Genomic DNA, 13026 nt, shown 5'->3' on the forward strand with positions numbered 1-13026 from the left:
ACGTTTTGAGGGTAAAATGATGGCTGTAGAGCAAACACTGTGGACACAGCAGCAGTTGAAAGAGAAGTGTTTAAGATGAATCTTGGCAGAGTGAGAGAGAGAGCTCGTTAAGCAGGCAGGTGTGAGCCTGGTTGCTATAGTGACTGCACCCAATGGCTCCATACACGGACACAGACATGCACCTCACTTTTGCTGCTTAAAATGAACAGAAAAGTCAGCCCCAAACAAATCGCTCCCAAATGAAAAGTACAAGTCGTATTGACGAAATTCTTTCACCGTGAGCGACAGCAATGTCTAGTCTACTGAATTCTCAGTTTTCATGCCTGTGGAGTATATTATATGGACGTGGTGACAGTGTAAAGACACCCTGTACTTCTGATTTTCAAACGAACCTTCTGAGCCATTTTAACATTAGAGTCTATGGAAGAGTTGGAGGGAGGAGGCTGTGCATTGGTGACATTTATGAAAGAACCATAACACCTAGTACAATAGTAAACACATTGGATGAAAGAGGACAGCGATGGCTACGTTTTGAGGGTAAAATCATACCTGTACAGTAAACGCTGTGGACACAGCAGCAGTTTTAAAAAAGATTTTAAGATTAATTTTTTTGCTCCTCTCACTCTAGCAGTTGAGCTGTCTCACTCTAGCCCCAACATTCCGTCCCATACACACCCATTATAAACTCTGAAACGGGTGAAAAGACATCATGAAACTTAAACTGGAACTGAAGAAAAAGTATAATAGATATTGAAAAGATAAATACAAGTTGGATAGTTGAACGTCTTGTCTTCGTTTTAAAGTTTGAATGGTGGCTCTATGTCAATGTATGTGGAAGTAGATACAGTTTAAAGAAGAGTAAGTTGAATGAGAATTTGAAGCGTCTCTCCATTGAAATACATGGGAAATTTTTGTTGAAAAAAGTTGAATAATTTTAAAAATATAAATGTTAAAAATGAGAAAAATAGAAGCAGTCATGTCCAAAAGAAGAGGAATCTAACGGTGTTTGAATGGTTTTTCTAAGTTTAACGGTTTTGAAGGAGATAGAGTACAAAAAACGTACGGAATAGATAATAAAATAGTTTAAAGATTAGAAGAACAATACTGTGAATGCTTTTCAAGCATTCACACTAATAATAATAAAGATTCGAATAACAATACTGTGAATGCTTTTCAAGCATTCACACTAACTAGAAAGTGCATTTTCTGAAGAAACTGCAGTGTGAATGCTTGAATCTGAATGTATGCATTGAAATGAAATAATTACTGAATTTAAGTTAAAAATTTTGAATGAGATAAAAAAAAAACCCGAATTTAACCTGAAAACAAAAGTGCTGAACTGCTAAAAGCTGAAGGTTACACAGAAGAAGAAGTTGGAAAAAAGCTGAAAATGTTTTAATTGTAAATTAGAAAAACCTAAGAAATGAGAAAAGAACATTTAGAGTCAGAAAACATCTGAAAGAATATTAAAAGGTCATATTCTTTGAATCACTGAATGACTAAAATGTGATCCCTCCACTTGGACCCACACAGTTTAAAAAGTTTACATCTCTGAGCTTTGAAAGACAAGATGTTGGAAAAAGAACAACGATGGCGACGTTTTGAGGGTAAAATGATGGCTTTAACACTGTGGACACAGCAGCAGTTGAAAGAGAAGTGCTTAAGATTAATTTTGGCAGAGTGGCAGAGAGAGCTCGTTAAGCAGGCAGGTGTGAGCCTGGTTGCTATAGTGACCGCACCCAATGGCTCCATACACACGGACACAGACATGCGCCTCACTTTTGCTGCTTAAAATGAACAGAAAAGTCAGGCCCAAACAAATCGTTCCCAAATGAAAAGTAAAAGTCGTATTGACAAAATTCTTTCACTGTGAGCGACAGCAATGTCTAGTCTACCAAATTCTCAGTTTTCATGTCTGTGGAGTTTATTATATGGACGTGGTGACAGTGGAAAGACACCATGCTCTTCTGATTTTCAAACGAACCTTCTGAGCCATTTTAACATTAGAGTCTATGGAAGAGTTGGAGGGAGGAGGCTGTGCATTGGTGACATTTATGAAAGAACCATAACACCTAGTACAATAGTAAACACATTGGATGAAAGAGGACAGCCATGGCTACGTTTTGAGGGTAAAATCATACCTGTAGAGCAAACGCTGTGGACACAGCAGCAGTTTTAAAAAAGATTTTAAGATTATTTTTTTTGCTCCTCTCACTCTAGCAGTTGAGCTGCCTCACTCTAGCCCCAACATTCCGTCCCATACACACCCATTATAAACTCTGAAACGGGTGAAAAAACATCATGAAACTTAAACTGGAACTGAAGAAAAAGTATAATAGATATTGAAAAGATAAATACAAGTTGAATAGTTGAATGTCTTGTCTTCGTTTTAAAGTTTGAATGGTGGCTCTATGTCAACGTATGTTGAAGTAGTAAGAGTTTAAAAATGAGTAAGTTGAATGAGAATTTGAAGGGTCTCCCCATTGAAATACATGGGAAATTTTTGTTGAATAAAGTTGAATAAAATTAAAAATATAAATGTTAAAAATGAGAAAAATAGAAGCAATGTTGTCCAAAATAATAGGAATCTAACGATGTTTGAATGGTTTTTCTAAGTTGAACGGTTTTGAAGGAGTAGGCTTTCAAAAAACGTACGGAATAGATAAAATATAATAATAAAGATTAGAAGAACAATACTGTGAATGCTTTTCAAGCATTCACACTAATTACAGAGTGGAGGAGCAGAGTATTGAACACCACAGGGACATCAGGGATTTTCATTTGAAAGGGAGCAGAGGCACAGTGTGAGATAGAGAGACACACAGCCAGAGAGCACTCGGATATTCCTCTGTTAAGACAATGAGACTAGGAATAACATACATATGGAGCAGCATGCAGAGAATCGAACCACGTCGCTCATTCGCAGCAGCACCATCATGAAAATAATCAGCACACACTCACCTGCCTAAAGCATGTAAATGCACCTCTGCACTCAGTCATTCCTACCGTGTTTGTATCGTGAGGGAGCTCTGCTGGTGCTCTGCGCACGCCACCAGTCTAAATGATCTCCATGATTCATGCGGGAACAGATAATTGGCGTTCAGAAAAGTGGGATAAACAATCATTGTAATGGCAGTGAGTAGCCTGGCAATAGTTTTGTGTTCTCACTTCTGCGCGTGGACATTCTTTCTTTCATTATTCTGTTCCACCCCCCCCTCCAGTCTGTCTTCTGCATCTGCTGACTAGCTCAAGAGCCCCCACCCACACTCCAAAAGTCCCACCACACCTTCCTCTTTATCCCTCACAGCCTTACTCTCCTCGTCAAGGTGTCACTAACAGCTTCTGCAAACCATGGTTTCTTATTGGTTCATTCCACCTTATTCTTCTCCGGTCTCCTGTTTTGCTGTCTTAAAGGAACAATGTATTCACACCCCCTCAACCCTGCCCCCTCTCTGTTCTTGCAGCTCACAAAGTGTGTCATGATGAGAAGTGTTGGGCAAAACTAATTACAGTTTAGGGGTTGAAGCAGCGGGACAGACATCCATAATTCATGAGCTCAATTTAAAGGGTGACGGCAGATGTGTACCTAAAGTAGCGAAGCTTGCAGAAGGAGCAATATTAGGTTTTCTTAGAGACACCCTGTTGACACTGTGTATGTGTGTGTGTGTATCTGGCGATATACACGGCATAAATGAAAGGCTATCGAGTAATCTCCTGCATTTATCAGTCTTTTGGCAACTGAACAAATCTGTCAGCATCAAGAGGTCTGGAGGTATGTGTGGCCTCTAACTAATTCAAACAGGGAAATCATATTTTTCAAAAAAGAGACAAGTAAGCAGTTAGATAGCAGTGTGATTGGTAGAACAGCTCTTACGTAAAGGAAATGTGTCCATTTATGATTTCTTCATCAAATCTTCTTTCCACAAAAACAATATATTGTTCATATATCAGTCATTAGGCATAATAATAAAAGGTAAATCAGTGCTTTTTAATGTAATACTCAGGTCAAAAATAACAGAAGTTATTGATTTGGTTTGTTCTTAAGGTTTGATGTGTTCAAGTCATTCAAGCATCCTTCCAACCATTAGATGCACCTCTTTTTTGTTTTAAATTGCTGTGTAAAGAATATGACATGTAAACCACTCCCCTGGTGCTGGGCATGTTTAAGCACATTTTCTATTTTGGTTTAGGCCCAAAATACTAAGGGTAATCTTCAAAACATCAAGTTTTCCAAACAGCGTCATCACAGTTGGACATTTATTTAAATCCAGCAATGTAATCTCACTGAATAGGGAGCTCTTTAATCCCTTAAAATTTACCCTTTAAGGACTGAAAATATTTTGTTTGTTGGACAGTGAAAGTAGTGCACAGTGGTACATAGTGACTAATGTTATTAAATGTTGTTACTTAGTAATGAACTAGTGTTACAATGCTAATTTTATCATCTTATAACCATTTAAACCAAAGCTTTGAGCTTTTAAAAGATGAACAAATGGAGCAATTTCAAAATAAAGCTACAAAAAAACTGAAGTAACAAGGGCTCCACCTGAACAGGAGGCTATGACAGTGTAAGTCTTGACAATATTTGTGTTCTATTAAAAAGGAAAAAGAAATCAAATATATCAAATTCAAACGGCTTCAGGTGTCATTGTCAATTACATTGCTAAAGACTCGATGTCAAATATAACTGTGTAACAATCACCTACTAAATGTATTTATTTGTAAAGCTCCTTTTGGTTGCTGCCTGGTCACCACAGTGAGTGACTTCACATGTTTAAATTTGGGTTTGAGATGTCCTTCCTAACACAACTCCAAAAAGGACTGTGTGCCTTGAACCGGCAACCTGTATTATTCAAATTATTCTGTTAGAAATGTGTCAAAATATTTTAGGAAAATTTACAGAAGCACATTATGAATCAAATCCAGCAGAAGTCTTCAGACTTACACATACTGTCTGAACACCTGTGTTACCTGAAATTACACTGATAAATTAGTGATGGCAACGAACAGCTTCAATTGCAGGTGCATCAACTGTGCTATTTGAATTTCCTTCCCAAGGCACCTTGTGCATATGCTGAGTTTTGCAGTTTGCACCTTTTGTCAATCTGAGCTTTTAGTGAGCAGCTTTTAATAGCTCACTCAGACCTATTAACTGAAAATACCAGCACATGCAGCCACTTCTTCAGTCATTTATTTGATAATCCTTGTGACTCTATTAGGAGAAAATCTACAAGCAGTTCATAAAAGCTTTAATGTGTCCTGGAATGTGTTTTGCATAACACCTGCATAAACTGGCAGCATTTGTATATAAATGATTCACTCGGAATATTAAAAAAACAGGCTGGCCCACGATACTTTTTACCACTTTTAACAGTTTTAACTGTTAAGTGTGGGGAAGTAAAGCAAAACTTCTTAGGACGAAATTAACCAATCAAACTCAACTTTAAAATATTTACCTCGGTTGAATTTCCAAACAGAAATGTATAGCAAAAAAACTATTTTAGGATAAATAAACAAATAAATCAAGAAGACAGGCAGCGTCAGTTGCCTTCAGGTCCACATCTGCACTGTCAATGTTAGTGCACCTACTCTTGCTGATCAAAGCTGCTTGTGTCTTCATCAGCAGCTGGTGTGAAGATTTTCAAAAAAGGAATGGCAATATGGTATGGTTATGCAACCTATTTCAACCAGCACTCCACCCTATTTTCCAAACAAACACAGCTTGCCTTTGGTCTTATTTCATTGTCATTGATGCATATTTCATAAGGGAATTCACTGTCTTGCTTTGATTCTTCGGCACTTCGGTGCTGCTGTCTAGCAATACATTAGTGCCCATTATCATCTCTACAGTCTTTATCAGAGATAGCAAGAAGTCTCTTACAACTCTAATACACTGTATATTACATCTCAGCTCTGCTCTCTAAAATGCTCTCTAACTGTTAGAATAAAACATACCGCTAAAGTAATTTCATACACTTTAAACAGACCTGATGCATTTAAAAAATGAATATTTAGAGACGTGACAAAGTAAGTACATGAAATAGCTGACTAACCTGAAAAAATAATTTAGCTATGTGCAATGTTTAAAGTCTTTCATGCTTGTGCTACACATTTTAACATCCCCCACAAGAGGTTCCATGTTGACTAGAAAATTTCATAATCTTACCTCGTTAATGTGCTTAGAATGATTATATCCCTAAAAGAAATTGTACACTTCTTGATCAATTTCAACTTTAGGAAAGAAGACCTCACATATTAAAATAGTTTCTGGTCCACAGCAAACATGTTTAATGTTGTTGTGACAGAAAGTCTCTGTGATCCTTCCACTTAGAACACATTACTTTAAAAAAAAAACCCTTTTACTGGCACCCATGCATATCTTCGTTGTGAATGTTTGGTAACAATAACAGTAGCAGAGTGCCTACAGAATAGTTTGCCCTTGAAACGACTGAGGTTCCACTTCTGAACAAACTAGCAGTTGTTTGAAAATTGTAGATGATGTTCCCCACAGTGTAATGCTGTCTTGCTCCTTGGTATTCACATCATTTTATGAAGCAAGCGTTGGGTGTAATCACATTTTTCAGTAAAGCAGTAATGTAATGCGTTAATGTACAAAATTTACTAATTACACTCCAGCTACAATTTGTTACTTGCATTAGAAAAGCTTCTCAGTTACCTGCATGATGGATGCGTAGAAAGCAAAAAAACATCAAACAAAGTTGCCTTTTTCATTCTGCTTCAATCATCTGATTTCATTTCATGTGCAGGACGGGGGTAATAGTGGGGTGGTCTACAGTTTTTCAGGAATGGAAATATGGACATTACTTTTACTTTTATTGCACAAAAGCACAATAGCACAATGATAAAGGGCAAACAGCATTAAGGGTGGAAGCAACTGTATTGTCCTGCAATCATAACTTGAGCTCTTTGCAAGCATATGCACAGACAGTACACTAACATACTAGCCAAGCTAGCCAAGAGCACAAAGTGATAATAAAGCTGAATGCTGACCCCAGTTCAGCAGCCAGAGCCACAACTTCAACAGGTAACAAAGGCAGTGATGAGCAGTGAGGGTTACATGTTTTGGGTTCATACGTAAACACTACTATCATTAGGATGGGAATCTGTGTTGTTGTGAAGAACTGTTGCCTTGGGTTTATACTGTCAAATGATAATTGGGAGACAATACACTTCAGGTTATTTTTATTGACTTGATGAGTATAAGAGTATGGTTAGTCATTACATCAGATTTTTAATATGCACAGTTTTAATTAGAATTAAATGTTTTATACATTATGGTACTACAAGCCAAACCCAAAGAGGTTACAAAGAGGCACTGTTGGGTGATGACTATATTCCAAACACAACAGATAAATCCTTTAAAGAAAATTTTGGTATTTCTTTTTGTTTTGTAAATTTGTAAGTTGTTAATAGGATATTGAACCAGTATTGATTGCTATGTTTGCCACAATTTAGAAAAAGAGTAGCCACATGCGATTTGTTTTTTACTCTAACTTGACTTTACTGTAGTCTCTCTCTACACACACACACACACACACACACACACACACACACACACAAATATATATATATATATATATATATATATATATATACATATATATATATATATATATATATACACACACACATACCTTTCCACTTCTCTTTGCAGAGAGCCTTTTAGCTCTCTGCAACTCTTGTTGTCTTGTTGTCTTCCTGCAACAACTCAACTCCTGTGAGATTTCAGAGCAAGACTTCTACATGAGCTTGACTTCTGAAATATGTTAGACAGATCTCTGTAGTAATGCTTTCCATAATATTGATGTTTTGGCTCAACAATCTGAGCCTGTCACTGCAAAAAACAAGTACCTTTACTTTGACATGGACAGCTGTTCCATGGGATTACACTGACAGGACTTTGAGGTCATAATGATCTCACGCAATATAGAACCAATTCCAAAGGTTTTTTGGTCCATGTAATATATTAGACCATGAAAAATGCCAGAAAATGGGCCTAGTTTTAGAAATACCTAAATTTTCCTATAAAATGAATAGTCTATCTTCATTAATCTAAATCCAGCAATAAACTGTGAGCATGACTCTTCTTGGCCACCACTGGGCCAGAAGTCACATTATAATAAATGAGCAGCACAAGGAGAAAAACTGCAGGAAAATAGTTGTAAACAGGACAAAGGCAAAAGAACACTTCACTGAGTTTCGGGTCAGTCTCCAAACATAAGACTTAATTCAGCTAATAGGTATAAGTATTTTTCCTGGTATGGATTTAATAAGCTGTTCTTGCTTGAACTATTTTGTAGCTCAGTACTGTCACATTAAAGCCGACTCTTTCTGCTATGGTTGGAAAAAATTTTTTAAAACATGTAACCACAAGTGGATTCAATTCAAATAGCTTTAATTTGTTTGGGACTTTTTTTATGTCATGCAACTTAAATACATTCATCCAAGTCCTGTACAATTTAAAATAAAACGTCAATTTTGCATTTAACTCCAGGAACAGCTGCCAACATTTAAGGTGAATTCAATTAAACACTCTGATATAAAAACAAAACAAAACAAAGAAAACATGCTGAGCACATGGGGCTGAATATTATACCCACAGCCAGAGACCCCTCCTCTCCTCTCTTAATAAACATGATATTCAAGCTTTGCATCACAATGCTCACTGAACCGGCTAAGCACTTGACAGCAACATCAGTGCATCTCTGAGTGTATGAATATACAGTCTGGATTCATGCCTAGAGTGTTTCATCTCCTTCCTGTGCTAATCTTGGCATCGATGTTAAGCATGCTGTAAGTAAAGTCCATTTTTTCACTCATTCAGCCAGCCAGGAAACCAGTCAGCAACTCAGTCATTCAGTCATTGCACTGACATTAAGATTTTTCTTCACAGCAACTGAACATATACCAGAGCTAAGATCCCACTATCACTGAAGCAGCCTTCATACTCCAACGCTTACACCTCACATCCTTCATGTCACAGCAAAGCTCAGTGGCTGTCCAATAGATTCGAGCTGCCCAGAAATCCATGACCTGCGCCACCTCAGAAAATCAACATGGTAAGTCACTAGGGGGAATAGTATGGTCAGGAGGCAGACTAACAATTATTTATGGCATTTGTCTAACCTTTCACGGATAAATCAAGTGAGTGGCTGCCCAGACTAGCGGATGCTGTGGCAATTTTCAGTGTCTCCAGACAGCTAAAAGTTCAGTGCATCTTACACAGGGATAAAGTTACTCTTTTAAAAATCTAATTAGTGCTTCTTTTATTTTGGAAGCTGAAAACAGTCTAACGATAGGAGGGATATCCTCACAGCATTTTCAGTTGCGCTTGCCAGTTCTAGAAAATTCTCAAATAAGCTATAGTAAGAGTGAAGTCATACCGACAATGTTTGGAAAAAAACAGCTGAGAATGGATTCAAGTGTAAATGTCTTACTAGGATGGACACTTCCATCTTCACTACATAGAACGTCTGTATTAACTGTGGCAAGGCAACAGAAATAAGCCTGCATGTAATTCCATTCAGAAAGCAGAAAGGATTAGAGCATTTTAGGTTTACGTTCTGCCTGAGCACACAGTTTCTCTATCCCTTTAAAGAAGTATGACTTTATTTAAATTGCTTGGACAGTAGAAATGAATGTAAAAGCATGACTCATTTTTTTTGGGAGTCTAGTCATTTTATAAACTGGTGGAGGCGGAGGAGTGGAGCGGGTGGGGGGGGTGTAGTTCCATTGTTGGTTCTAGCCAGACTTCTACTCCATGCTCACACTTAAGAGTGAGATTTGCCTAGTATTACTGTACCAAACAGGGCAGTGTAAAGTTTATGTTCATGAAGTCTTCATGTAGTAGGCTTGAACAGTGGGTCAGTGACCAGTCAGACAGCTTATGTAAATGTATGTACACTGTGATTTTTATTTGATGACTTCTGTGGAGTTGGCCCTGTCTCTTCTGCTGTCTTCTGGTTGACAATGTTTTTTTTATTTTATTTTCGAGCTGATAACAGTTGCAACATTATACACTGAATAATCAGAAATGTCCTACTTCACATATTTACACTGAGGACTGGACAATCAGAAGCACCATCTCCTGCAGTATGTAAGTGGATAATTTATTTATTTATTTATTTATTTATTTTTCTTTTTAATGTCATGATGAAGTGATGAAGTATTCTATTTTGTTGTTGTTGTTGTTCCATATATCTAATTCAAAGCCTACTTCCATGACCAAAGATGCCTTGTTAAAGCTGGGATAAGCAATATGTTATTCAAGAGGCCTTAGAGAGAAGTCGACTCTCTCTCCTCCTTTGGGCTCTACTTTCAGACTTGAGGAAAAATGTAGTGTCAGGCTGGCCAATTACAGGTCTTTTCAGACCAGATCAGATGAGTAAAATAAAGAAGTATAAAGAATACAAATGGAATAGATAAGATATTTTGTGAAAAGGGTTGGCGTAATAAGCAAATGCTTCAGCCAATACCTTTTGATTAGCCTTGTCTCATGCTTTCTTTCTTTATGGTAGATTTTTGTTCTGTTTTCACTGTTTGTTTGTTTGTTTTTTCACTGTTTTCACTGAGATTTGAATTTGAATGCTAATCAATAAAATCAAATCAAATCAAATAGAATAAAGATAGTCGCACACTGGGTTGAACATTCTGTGAAGCCAATCGCATCGGCTTTATTTTCACATATATTAGACATGCTTGTTTGATGGGAGGGATTTAGGAGAGAGGTGTCTATATATGAAATATATATATATATATATATATATATATATATATATATATATATATATATATATATATATATACATATATATATATATATATATATATATATATAGATAGATAGATAGATAGATAGACATACATATGTACACACATTGGGGTTTTGTTCATTTTTACTGTAGCTTTAAACTGAAAGCTACTGTATTTATAGCACAAGTTTTATACTGGTTTTTGTGCGTCTCTTCAGTTTTTCTGTAAAAATGAATTCATTCCAAATACCAGTGATTTCACAAAGTGCCGTGGTAACAAGTTGCAGCTCATAGTGGGAGACTCGCCCCTCTGTGACCCCTAATGAGCCAGCAGCCTCCCGCCAGAGGAAGCCCGAGCCGCTGCTCTTGTAATGAGCTGCTGTTTTGCTACAGGCCTTTCAGATGAGCCATGGAGCTGTCATTCGCACCGCAGGCCATGAGCAACTCTGGCAGATGATGCAATTCTTTGATGACTTTAAGGACAATGCATGCCTTTGGTGAAGCCTTACTGTTAGAGTTTTAATTCAGCCTTTCAGAAGTGCAATCGCATCTTGTGCTTTTCATATTGTGGATATCATAGTATGTGACAAAGTTGTTCATGCTTTGAAATAATACACTCATATTCATATTTATTGCTCCTTTTATTGAGTTATATTATTCAGGTGATGCAGATGCTGTTTTGATTTGCAGAACAGTTTCAGCCAATTAAAATGTAATTATATAACCTACTGAATACTACAGTTACACAACGACTAAGTCTTTAAAATGTGAAGAAGTTTACAAGAAGACACACAAAAGAAATTGTCCAAACTTCTTACTTTGGTCAGAAAATAGTCCAAAGACATTTAATTTATAATAATAATTTGTGTTTTGTTTTTTTTTTAAATACCAAACCTTCATAACAACAAGCCTTTTGTAGAAGATTTTTTACATTTTTGAACAATTTAAAACGTGCTTGATATTCCAATAGATGGCTATGGTTTATTAACCTAATATCAATATTACCGAATTCTGAGCCATGATCTTTTAAATATGGCACAGCCCGAAGCTATGACATCGCATGTCACGGATGTTTATGTGATTTCTTTAGATTAAAAAAAAAGATAATAAATAAATAAATAAATAAAAGCCTCCCACAGCGTGTTTTAAGACAGTTAAAGATGTGAACTCCTTCCCTCTGGTGCTGCCTGGTTGCTAGGCTGGATAGAAATTGCACACACGCTCTCCGAGTGTGACTTATTGCATTTTTGATGTTATCAGACACGCAACCCCACATGCTGTGACGCCTGTGCAGCGAGGGAGGCTGTAATGTGCAAAAGTTATGACTTGGTTCGCATCTCGGTGACATGCTGTGCAGAGCTTGATAAGAACCAGAACAAGCGTGCTGGTACAGTTATCAGTGTACCCACGTGGCCTTACCTTCAGCATCCGTCACCTCAACTGGATATCAAACCAGCCAACATCCCACAAACATGACATCTGCACTCACCTCCACACCGGCAGACTCTACCGTGGACCGAAGGCAGGTGTCAGCGGGGGCTCTGCAGAGCCAACGACCTCTTTGTTTTTCTCTTTGTTTCTCTTTCTTATCTTCTGATGGTTAGACTGGCGCGGACACCGGCTCCGATGCGCTTCGTAATCTCCTACGACAGAGCCCAGGGAGGCGGGCAGGCACCGTAAGAAATTTCTCTAACGACCGATGGACATTTGTTTTTTCTCTCACACGCGGTTTGATATTCTCTTTTAGCTCTAGTAAAAGACAAACTTTGCCAATTTCGAAGGTTATTTCTAAGCATAAAACATTGCTGCCACATCCCTAAGGTACCGCTGCGCTCCGGTCTGCTCTCTCCTCAGCTCCTCCCGGCAGCAGGCGGACAGGAGGGCGGTGCGACTGGGTTCGTGCGCTCCAGTGGTGCATGCGTGGCACGAACGCTCCAGGATTCAACCGTTATCACAAGACAGAGTGCATGTGTCCTATTCAAAATGCACCGATTATGAGACATACCTCACAGGCTATAACTCTCGGGTCCAGGGGCGCTGATAACATTTTAGGAGATCCCATCTCTGATCCAACAGAGATGAGCATTTGTCCAACCCCCCTCCTCCTCTGGGAGAAGTTTAACAAATAACAGCAATTTGCTTAGAAACCCTCTACATGATGTAGAGTGCGCCAGGTTAGAGAAGAAATCGTTGACTAAACTTAGAGCCATATTGCTCACATTTTTATGTGAAAGAAATCAATTCAGATCTCATT

The 13026-nt window shown here is 37.8% G+C and overlaps 1 protein-coding gene across 2 annotated transcripts in view; it reads right to left on the minus strand.

Annotated features, from left to right (window-relative positions):
* LOC146705070 (alpha-1,3-mannosyl-glycoprotein 4-beta-N-acetylglucosaminyltransferase C-like) overlaps positions 1–12622 on the minus strand; it is a 148166-nt gene extending 135544 nt beyond the window's left edge. For both annotated transcript variants that reach the window (XM_085462625.1, XM_085462624.1), the window contains exon 1: positions 12262–12622. The gene's annotated coding sequence lies outside the window, so the exon portion shown is untranslated. The remainder of the gene's footprint in view (positions 1–12261) is intronic.
* Between the last annotated feature and the right edge of the window lie 404 nt (positions 12623–13026).

This window comes from Copadichromis virginalis, linkage group LG7 (assembly GCF_057382275.1).
Source record: "Copadichromis virginalis isolate Kocher_CV1m ecotype Utaka linkage group LG7, C_Virginalis_male_GT1.1, whole genome shotgun sequence".
NCBI lineage: Eukaryota > Metazoa > Chordata > Actinopteri > Cichliformes > Cichlidae > Copadichromis > Copadichromis virginalis.